The sequence below is a fragment of the Tupaia chinensis genome, unplaced genomic scaffold, assembly GCF_000334495.1.
Source record: "Tupaia chinensis unplaced genomic scaffold, TupChi_1.0 Scaffold000250_1, whole genome shotgun sequence".
In the NCBI taxonomy this organism is placed as follows: domain Eukaryota; kingdom Metazoa; phylum Chordata; class Mammalia; order Scandentia; family Tupaiidae; genus Tupaia; species Tupaia belangeri.
Genome location: NW_006159730.1, coordinates 2,273,710 through 2,285,346, shown reverse-complemented (window position 1 = coordinate 2,285,346; position 11,637 = coordinate 2,273,710). Strand labels below are relative to the sequence as shown.

The window sequence follows — 11,637 nt, the reverse complement described above, 5'->3', positions numbered from 1 at the left end:
GGGCGGTGACAGGCGACCGGCCGCCGCGCGGGCGGGCACAGTAACTCCCGAGGCCCGGCGCAGACTGATGGCGTGTGCTAGGGGGCGGGGCCTAGGTCCCTGCCCTGGAGTCGGGGCGGGGCCAGCGCCCAAGGGGGTGTGGCCCTGGCGGTGCCGCCCCCGCTGGCCTCCCTCCCGGCCCTACTGCCCGCTAGCTTTTCCTGCCCCTTGCGGTTCTCGCAGCAGCGAAGAACTGGCAACGAGAAAGTGCTCTGCAAACCCACAGTCGTATAAAGACCTGTCTTGACCGCTGAGCTGTAACCTCGCCGCCCCTCATCGTCTTCGGACCTATCCGAGATGCACCTTTCCAGAACCACCCTTGGCTCCTCACTCTCAGAGCTCCTCACCAACCGCAGTTTCTGCCCTACTGAGCCTCGCATTGTGCGTCCATTCCACCCCACCACGTACTTCCAAAACAACCTGCTAAAAGCAGATTTTGTCTTTCTTTGGGGTCCTAGAAATTACACAAGTATTTCTGCGTTATCGGGTGTTGCTGAATTATGTCTTCTGCTTAGTTCCCGCGGACATTTACTCTCCGCCGGCCCCCAGTCTATGCCTTAAACTCAGGAACATCCCAGTTTCTTGGGCCCCGTTGTAGTGCGAGCTGATTTTTCTCTTCTTTTTCTTTTTCCCAGAAGGTACATGTGCTCTCCAGAGAGAAGTAGAGGAGAAAGCATCCGCTATAAGGAGTGGTTACCCTTAATGCCTTCTCTTCTCTCTCTCTCACCTTTCAGAATTTGGGGCAGGCACTCCTGGAGTGTTTCTCAAGCCATTTCGTCCAGGACTCAGGCTGTTGGCCTTGTGAGAACCCGCTGCCCCAACCGCCAGGCCACAGAACCAGCCATGGGACACAGGAGCTTACAAAAAAAGAGACAGACAGAGATAGGCAAAGTGAGAAAGAACCTCACTATGGGGTAAGTAGTGCAAACCTTCCTCCGTTCTCCTGTCAGGACTCTGAGCATGCATGTACACTCCCAGTATGTTTTTCAAGCCACAAGGTCCCGGACTTGAACCTCACAGTCAGCCATGCAGAATCCAGCTACCTTAACAACTATGCCACACCACCTGCAGACTCAGCAAGATTTTTTTTAAAGAATTATTTAACTTTGGGCCAGCAGGTGGCATGGTGGTTAAAGACGTTGGACTCCCACGTGGCTGACCCTGGTTCCAGTCTCAGACCCGGCAGTGTGCTTTCTCACTTTCAATGTCCCTCTCTCTTTCTCTGTCCTTCTCTGGTCAAATTAAATAAATAGTAATAATAATAAAATTAAATATTTTTTAAAAAAGAAAAAAACAATTATTTAACTTTATTTTAACTTGACCAGAGAGAGACAGAGAGAGAGAGAGAAAGTGAGAAAGCAAGCCCCCAGGTCTAGGACTTGAACCACAGTTGGCCATATGGGAGTCTAGCACCTTTAACCACCACACCACCTGCCGGACCCAAGAATTTTTTTTTTTTAAGAATTATTTTATTAGTTGGGGCCGGTAGGTGGTGTGGTTAAAGGCTCTACATTCCCACATTGCTGACTGTGGTTCAAGTCCCAAATGTGGTGGCTTGCTTTCCCACCTTCCCTTTCTCTCTCTCTCTCTCTCTGTCTCTGTCTGGTCAAATTTTAAAAATAACAATAATAAATGGAAATAAATAATTTTTTTAAAAAATCATTCTTTTTTTGAGACCAGCAGATAGCATAATGGTTACATCACTAGACTTCCATGAAATAGACTGAGGTTCAAGTCCTGGACCTTCGTGACTGATGTTATTCTAAACTTTTTTTTTCCTGACAGAGAACCTGTGCACGGTGCCACAGAGAAACAGAAAGAGGTAGAGGAGAAAACACTCCCCTCTGCTGTGGGAAATGATCATGCCAAAATTCCTTTTCCTCCATCTCTACCTCTTTTTGGGATTTTGGTCGTGCTCCCACACATGCCCAGCATGTGTCTGAAGCCACTGAGACTCACATCGTAGTTGGCTATGTGGAATCTGGCCGCTGGAACCACCAGGAAATAGAGACAGTTCTGAACTTTCCTCTCCTTTAGAGATTATCTGCTATAGAGCCTGGGGGTGTTATGATGGTTGGGGGCATGAGACTCCTACACAGCTGACTGGTTTGAGTCCCAAACCTGGTGGCTTGCTTTATCACTCTCTCTCTCGGTTTCTGTCCCTCTCTGGTCAAATTTAAATAAATAAATGAATAAACAAATTTAGATAAAATATCTTTAAAATAATTATTTAATTTCATTTATTTATTCATTCATTTATTTTAATTTGACCAGAGAGAAGCACAGAGAGAGAAAGACAGCGAGACAGCAAGCCACCAGGTCCGGGACACGAAACGTGGTCAGCCATGTGGGAATGTCCAGTGCCTTAACCACCATATCATCTGCTGGTCCCTGATAAAATAATTTTTAAAAAATTATCTACCATTGGGGCTGGCAGGTGGCATGGTGGTTAAGTGCACTGGACTCTCACATTTCCAACTATGGTTCAAGTCCCAGACCTGGAGGCTTGCTTTCTCACTTTCTCTCTCACTCTGTCTTTCTCTGGGCAAATGTAAATAAATAAAGTTAGATAAAATAATTCCTTTGAAAAATTATCTACCATAACTTTTCTCAATAATTATTCTAGTCCTTCCTATTACTGACACTGATTTCTTTGTCTTTCTCTTTTTCTCTCTTTCTTTTTCTTTACTTTAGCTAGAACTTGCATGCATAAGAGAGAGAGAGAGAGAGAGAGGAGCATCCTCCACAGGATCTGGCCACACCACAATCCCTTTCTTCCAATCCTCCATCCAAATGGATCTTGGGTACTTACATGTATCCCATATGTTTCCATCTGATCGAGCCTAGAACTCCTTCTACGTTTGCCATGTGGGACCTCTCTGCTTTTTTTTTTTTTTTTTTTTTTTTAGAGAAATATTTACTATAGTATACATACACTCCCCAGCGAAACAGAGAGAGACAGAAAGCAAGAAATCACCTCTCGGGAACCAGCAGTTAGCGTAATGGCTATGTCGCTGGACTCCCACGTAGTCGACCGCGGTTCACGTCCCAGACCCAGTGGCTTAAAACTCCAGCCGGGCACATGTGCGTGCGTGCCCAAGATCCCAAGAGGAGAATGGAGGAGAAGGGATTGCGGCATGACCATCCCCCGTGGGGGGTGATTTCTCGCTTTCTGTCTCTAATGTCTCTCTCTGTCTGTCTGGTGAGCGCACGCGCCCTATAGCGAAAAAAAATCTCTCCAAAAAAAAAAAAAAGAAAAGAAATCACCTCCCAAGAAGGATGGCCATGCCACAATTCCTTCTCCTCCAATCTCCTCTCAGGATTTTGACCACGAATGCACACATACCCAGCATGAATTTTAAGTTTAAGTCTGGAACTTGCACCATGGTTGACTACATGGGAGTCCAGCAGTGTAACGATTACATCATCTGCTGATTCCTCTTCTCTCTCTTTTTTTAAAGAATTATTTAATTTAATTTAATTTATTGGCATTATATATTCTTCTAATTTGACCAGAGAGAAAGAGGGAAAGTGAGAAAGCAAGCCACCAGGTCTGGGACTTGAACCATGGTTGGCCATGTTTAAGTCCAGTGCATAACCACCATGCCACTTGCTAGCCCAAGGATCTTCTCCTTTTGAACAGCACACTACCATGCTGCTGGTCACTTTTTTTTTTCCTTTCGGAAGAGAGAAATACCCTTGACAGACTCTCACCATACTTCAAACTCTCCCCAACATCCTAGTCAGCCAGGATCATAGGCACATGTAAGTGTTCAGGTCAACCCAAAATCTCAACTGGGGCCTCCCACATGGCTCTAGTATTGCATATCAGTGCTCTACTGTCTAGCCAAATTGCCTAGGCTTCCTCTTCCTCCATTTCTCTCTCTCTCTTTTTAGTTTTTGCTATAGGGAACATGCATTCATTGGAGAGAGACAGAGAGAGAGAGAGAAAGTGAAATAGCATCGGGACTAGCAGTTAGCGTAATGGCTATGTCACTGGATTCCCATGTAGTCAACCGCAGTTCAAGTCCTGGACCCAGTGGCTTAAAACTCACGCCCGGCACGTGTGCATGCGTACCCAAGATTCCAAGAGGAGAATGGAGGAGAAGGGATTGAGGCGTGGCCATCCCCCCTGGGGGGTGATTTCTCGCTTTCTGTCTCTCTGTCTGTCTGGCAAGTGCACACGCCCTATAGCACAAACCTCACCCCCCCCCTCCAAAAAAAAGAAAGTGAAATAGCACCCATTGGGAGGACGGCCATGACACAATCCCTTTTCCCCAATTCTATCAGGATTTTGGGCATGCATGTACATATGCCCAGTGCGTTTTTTAGGCTGCCAGGTCCAGGATTCAAACCACAAAGTCAGCTATTTGATATCCTACTACCTTAACCATCACACCACCAGCTGACCCTTTTATAGTATTTATTTATTTATTTATTTATTTTTGCTAGAGGGCATATGCGTTTGTCAGAGAGACAGGGACAGAGAGAGCAAGGAGGAAGCATCACTCTGTGGGAAATGGTCACACCACAATCCTTTCTTCTCTATCTTTACCACCTTTTGGGATGTGGAGCACACATGTATACATGCCTGACATGTTTCTCAAGCCACTGTGCCTGGGGCTCTACACAGCATGGGGTCCAGCTGTGTTAACCACTAGGCAACAGAGCCAGCCCCTCTTTCTTTTTCTGTGCATGTGCCTCTGCAAAGTATTTCTAGTCACATTTAGTCTCTAGGTGATGAGTCATTAATGATGTATCCAGATTTCAATTTCTTTTTTCCTCATGTTTTTAATTTCCAATTCCTATCAGAAAATGTAGACTTATTTAGTAATACTCTTTAATTTGCTGTGAGAGAGACAGAGAGATGGAGAGAGAAGGAAAGTGACAACAAACCTCCTATGAGGGACGTCCACCTCACAATTCCTTCTCTACCACACTCTTCTTGTGATTTTCAGCACATACTCATAAGCACCGAGTATGTTTTTCTTTTTTTGAAGATTCTTTACCATGGAGCATATGCACTCACTAGAGAGAGAAAAAGAGAGGGAAAGTGAAAAATCACCCCCTAGAGCGATAGCCACATCACAGTTCTTCTCCATTCCTCTCCAGGGCTTTTGGGCACACTCACACAACTGCCCAGTATGATTTTCAAGCTGCCAGGTCCAGGGCCTAAATCATGGTCACCCATGGAGAAATCTAGTACCTTTAATCATGATGCCACCTGCAGGCCTATCTAGTGTATTTTACTTTATTTTATTTTATTTTATTTTATTTTAATTTTACTTATTTAGTTAGTTTTAATTTGACCAGAGAAGGACAGAGAGAAAGAAAGAGAGAGAGAGATTGACAGGGAAAGTGAGAAAGCAAGCTGCCAAGTCCGGGACTCATACTGCGGTCAGCCATGTGGAAGTCCAGCACCCTTAACCACAACACCACCTATTGGCCCCCCAGTGTATTTTTTCTTTCTTTCTTTTTTCTCTCTCTCTCTTTCTTTCTTTTTTTTTTTTTAGAGGTTTTTGCTATAAGGTGCCTGCACTCACCGGAAAGGCAGAGAGGGAGAGAGACAAGCGAGAAATCACACCGCCAGAGGGGATGGCCAAACCGCAATCTCTTCTCCTCCAATCTCCTCTCAGGATCTTGGACACTCATGCACATGTGTCTCGGCATGAGTTTAAGCCACCAGGTCCTGGACTCGAACCATGGTCGACTACCTGGGAATCCAGCGACATAGCCATTATGCCAACTGCTGGTCCCCCCAGTATATTTTTTAAGTTGATGGTTCCAGACTCTAACCAGGAAGTTGGCCATATGGGAAACTATCCTCCATAACCACCATACCACGTGCTAACCCAGTGATACTACTTGTATTTTGTATGCCTATTCTAAAGAATCAAAGGATCCCTAAATGCGCCAGCAGCTGGCACGGTGGTTAAGGGCACTGGACACCCACATGGTGGACTGTGTTTCAAGTCCTGGACCTGACAGCTTGCTTTCTCACGCTCCCTCTTCTCACTTCTCATTCTAGCCCTCCCTGGTCAAATTAAAATAAACAAACAAACAAACAAACAAATAAATAAATAAATAAATAAAGTTAAATAAAACAATTCTTTAAATAAAGAAAAAGATCCTGAGAATGGTTGCACAACATTGAGAATGTAATTAATGTTACTGAATAGTACACTTAAAAATCGGGACCAGCAGTGAGCATAATGGCTATGTTGCTGAACTCCCATGTAGTCGACCATGGTTCTAGTCCTGGACCCGGTGACTTAAACTCATGCCAGGTGCGTGTGCATGCATGCTCAAAATCCTGAGAGGAGAATGGAGGAGAAGGGAATGTGGCGTGGCCATCTCCCATGGGGAGATTCTTTCTTGCTTTCTGTCTCTCTGTCTCTCTCTGTCTTTCCAGTGAGCGCACACGCCCTATGGCAAAAATCTCTAAAAAGAAAAATGGATAAAATGGGGACCAGCAGTTGCTGTAATGGCTATGTCGCTGGACTGCCATATAGTCAACTGTGGTTCAAGTCTCGGACCCAGTGACTTAAACTCATGCCAGGCACGTGTGCGTGCGTGCCCAAGATCCCAAGTGGAGGATGGAGGAGAAGGGATTGCAGTGTGGCCATCCCCCCAGGGGGTGAGTTCTTGTTTTCTGTCTCTCTGTCTTTCTGGCGAGTACACATGCCCTATAGCAAAAACCTCTCAAAAAAAACAAACAAACAAAAAAAACAGATAAAATGGAGGGCCAACAGGTGGCGTGGTGGTTAAGGGTAAACTCCCACATGGGTGACTACAGATCCAGTCCTGGACCTAGCAGTTTGCTTTCTCACTTTCTTTCATTCTCTTGCTCACTCTGTCCCTCTCTGGTCAAATTAAAATAAATGAATAAAGTTAAATAAAATAATTCTTTAAAAATAAAAGTATAAAATGAGGGGCCAACAGGTGGCATGGTGGTTAAGGGTGCTGGACTCCCATATGATTGACCATGGTTTGAGTCCCAGACTTAGCGGCTTGCTTTCTCACTTTCCTTCTCTCTCTCTCTCACTCTGTTCCTCTCTGGTCAAATTAAAAATAAATAAAATAATTCTTTTGAAAAATGGAAAAAACAAGAGCCAGATGGTGGTGCAGTGCTAAAACACCACGCAATGTGAAGCTGACCTACGTGGGAAAGTTTCAGTTTTCCATCCAGTAATCTTGAGTACATCGGCCACATGGATGCCCCAGATGTGAGGCTGGCCAAAGCTAGGGACGGATTGTGGCGTCAAGAGAGTGCCGGTGCTCAGGACTGAGAACAGTCCAGGACCCAGGTTGCTTTCAGGAACACCTCTGTGGATACTCAGGGTTTATTAGCAGCAAAATGGCTCAACTGAATACCCGTGTGAATGTCAAGAAAAAGATCTCTTCAGTTAGACCAGATGTCCCCATTAAAAGCAATAATCTCCGCCCAACAGCCGCCGCGGCGCCGCCATCATGGACACAAATCGTGTGCAGCCCATCAAGCTGGCCAGGGTCACCAAAGTGCTGGGCAGGATTGGCTCTCAGGGACAGTGCACGCTGTTGCAAGTGGAATTTATGGACGACACCAGCCACTCCATTATCCGTAATGTGAAAGGCCCCGTGCGCGAGGGCGACGTGCTCATTCTCTTAGAGTTGGAAAGAGAAGCTCGGAGGCTGCGCTCAATTTTGTACCGGGTCCTGTATGTCTGGGATGACAGCTTGGGCCAAGGAGATGATCTACAAAGTTGAGTAAAGAGTTTATATTGTAAAGAAAAAAAAAAGCAATAACAGGGACGAGCAGTTGGCATAATGGCTATGTCGCTGGACTCTCATGTAGTCGACCACGGTTCAAGTCCCGGACACGGTGGCTTAAACACATCTGGCACGTAGGCGTGAGTGCTCAAGATCTCGAGAGGAGAATGGAGAAGGGATTAAGGCATGGCCGCCCCCCTGGGGGAGATTTCTCACTTTCTTTCTTTTTTTTTTTTTTGAGAGGTTTTTGCTATAGGGTGCGTGCACTTGCCAGATGGACAGAGAGAGACAGAGAGACAGAAAGCGAGAAATCACCCCCCAGGGAGGATGGCCATGCTGCAATCCCTTCTCCTCTATTCTCCTCTTGGGATCTTGGGCACGCATGCACATGCACCCAGCGTGAAGGTTCGGGACTAGAACCGTGGTCAACTACATGGGAATCCAGCAACATAGCCATTACGCTAACTGCTGGTCCCTCACTTTCTGTCTCTCTGTTTCTCTCTGTCTTTCTGGCAAGCACGGGCACCCTATAGCAAAAAAAAAATAATAAAACTCTCCCAAAAAAAGCAATAATGAAATAGTCCTGGTGCTACAACAGTTTGATTTTCTTTTTTTTTTTTTTGAAGAGGTTTTTGCTGTAGGGCATGTGCGCTCGCCAGACAGACAGAGAGACAGAGAGACAAAAAGTAAGAAATCACCCCCCAGGGGGGATGGCCATGCCGCAATCCCTTCTCCTCCATTCTCCTCTCGGGATCTTAGGCATGCATGCACACACGCCCGGCATGAGATCAAGCCACTGGGTCCAGAATACGAACCACGGTCAACTACATGGGAGTCCAGCGACATAGCCATTACGCTAACTGCTGGTCCCAACAGTTTGATTTTAATGTGCAAGCCTTCATGGATGGCAGTGCAATTCACGTTCTAAGACAATGGAATATGACAGGAAAAAAAGAAGAACAATAAAAGGAGAAGCAAGTCCAAGCAGCATCAAGGTAAGGAAGATGCTAAAGACAAGGCGGAGAGGCCTGACACAGGGCCCCTGCTGCCACAACCACCACAGATACAAAAGGGCCATGTAAATGGCTGTGAGAAAGGCTTCTCCACCAACTCTGCCCATGAAAAACCAGCCCTTATCCCCGTGAGAAGATCTCCACACTTGAGGAACCTTCACATGCACTTCGTGGGATCACAGAATGCAATAGACTACTGCAATAGAAACTATCCTTAGATGGGAATTGCAAAACTCTTGGTAGAACTACAAAGGGGTCAGATGGCCTACAGTGGTCAGCTAAGCAGCTTTGTAAACCCAAGCAAGTCTAAGGCACAAACATCTTTCTTTAAGTCCAATGCCCCTGCAGCTCCTCTTGAAATAAAGCCAGATGAGTTGGCAAAGGAAAGAGGCCCAAAATGAGAAATCAGTGAAGGATTTGCAATGCTGCACTGTTTCCATAACTAGGTATCATGGCATAAGCAAGGAAGAAGTGGATAATTCGGTGAAGATCAGAGCTGCCTTTGCTGAATTAGGTAACTGCATTGTTGATTAAATTTCATTAATGGCAGAAATGGATAAAGATAAGAAAGAAGCCATGGAAATCCTGACTGCTTGTCAGAAGAAAGCAGAACTGAAGAGACTTACTGATCTAGCCAGTCAGATGACAGAGTGCAGCTGGCTGAACTCAGGGCAGAAATCAAGCACTTGGTCAGCGAGCGTAAATATGATGAAGACTTTGGGGAAGCTCCCAATTCTCTTGTGACATCAAACAGCTGAAGGCCCAAATCCTGCTCTGCAGAGAAATGACACACCAAAGAACAACTATTCCTCAAGAACACCCTGCAGCTCCCTGCTGCCTCTGCTGAATGCTCACACGGGGACAACAGAGTAACTTCACCCAAAAACCATCCAACCACAACAAGCTCCATGAGAGTAAAGGAGCAAACCCAAAAATGATGAGCAGTCCTCCAAATAACACAGACCCTATTCACTAGGCCATGCCAGTGAACAAGCAGAATGGACCTTCTAGCCAAAGACCAAGATTTAATCCACAGTTTCATAACAACAGGATAAATGGGCCTGCCAAGTCATGGGCACCAGTAATGAAGCTGATTCCATGGGGAAGGGCAACAACCTACAGGAATACAGAAGATAGCCACACAATGGTTTCTGTCCCCAAAACAAAGGTAAAGCCAAAAATCAGGAGGCCCCCTTGAGGACAAAGACCCTCGAGGCCCTGACCCATTCTGAAAAGCCCCGCGAAGGCAGCACAGGGCAGACAACCCGGATCCCAGGCCTTTCCGGGGTAACATCGGTAGGGTGTCACAGTGCAATCTCGGCCCCACAAGAATAGAGGTCTCCACAGATGCCACTGTTTTCTCAGTTCCAGCCATGACATTGGTGGCCTGAGAGAAGAGAGCAGTCTTCACTCAGTTTTGGTTCCCTCCCCGAGGTGCTGACCCAACTTGCTGCTGAAGAGAGTCTGTCAGGATATACAAATCCTGTGTGGTTGTGTCATCCTCTCTCTCTCTCTCTCTCTTTTTTTTTTTTTTGCTTCAGGGCACGTGTGCTTGCCAGGAAAAAAAAAAAGAGAGAGACAGACAGAAAGCGAGAAATCACCCCCCCAGGGGGGATGGCCATGCCGCAATCCCTTCTCCTCCATTCTCCTCTTGGGATCTTGGGCACGCACGCACACACGCCCGGCGTGAGTTTAAGCCATCTGGTCTGGGACTCAACCACAGTCGACTACATGGAAGTTCAGTGACATAGCCATTACGCCAACTGCTGGTCCCTGTCATCTTTTCTTAATCATTTTTACTGATTCTAATCATCAGATCTAGCTTGCTTCATAACTTTCATGGCTTTGTTTGATGTGTTTTCATCAGGACTGTGCAGCATTTTAGCCATGCAGCATTTACTCATTTGTTAGGAAAATCAAGACGTGGCTGAAGATCAGAGGTTCAGTTAGCAACCTATGTTGTAGCGGTGATGCCAGTCCATTGATTGTCTTTAGAGAGTTAATGTTGAAAAACAATTTTTACTGGGACCAGCAGTTAGTGTAATGGCTATGTCACTGAACTCCCATGTTGTCAGCTGCAGACCCGGTGGCTTAAACTCAGGCCGGGCATGTGTGCATGCATGCCCAAGATCCTGAGAGGAGAATAGAGGAAAAAGGATTGCGGCATGGCCACCCCCCCCCGGGGGGTGATTTCTCGCTTTCTGTCTCTCTGTCTCTCTCTGTCTTTCTGGCAAGCGCACGCGCCCTATAGCAAAAATCTCTCTCTCAAAAAAAAAATCCTTACTGATCAAACAAACATGATCTACTCAAGATACTATTGCTTTATTTGAAACAAATTAAAATATGCTGCATTTGAAAAAAAGAAAAAGATCCTGTTGGGACGCAGACGCTGTGGTGCCATCAGCAGTGAGCCAAAGCAGGCACAGTGCTATGTGGCATGAACCTGTAAACCCAGAGAGTCAGGGGATGAAACAGGAGGAACATGAGCTCGAGGCTAGCGTGGCCCACAAAGGGAGTCTTTATTTAAAAAACAGCAAGGTGGAGACCAGCAGGTGGTGTGGTGGTTAAGGTGCTGGACACTCCCACATGGCCAATCATGCTTTGAGTCCTGGATCTGGTGGCTTGCTTTCTCACTGTCCCTCTCTCTCTGTCTGTTTCTCTCTGGTCAAATTAAAATAAATGAATAAATAAATAAAATTAAATAAACAATTATTTTAAAAATAAAATAAAATAAAGAACAACAAGGTATGTGGGGCCAGCAGGTGGCATGGTGGTTAAGGTCCTGGACTCCCACAGGGCCTACCACAGTTTGAGCCCCAAATCTGGTGGCTTACTT

General features: G+C 46.0%; 2 pseudogenes; both read left to right on the top strand.

Moving 5' to 3' along the window:
• Positions 1 to 7,396: 7,396 nt before the first annotated feature.
• Positions 7,397 to 10,192, top strand: LOC102499156 (SPATS2-like protein; annotated as a pseudogene).
• Positions 7,510 to 7,785, top strand: LOC102474651 (40S ribosomal protein S28 pseudogene; annotated as a pseudogene).
• Positions 10,193 to 11,637: the final 1,445 nt, after the last annotated feature.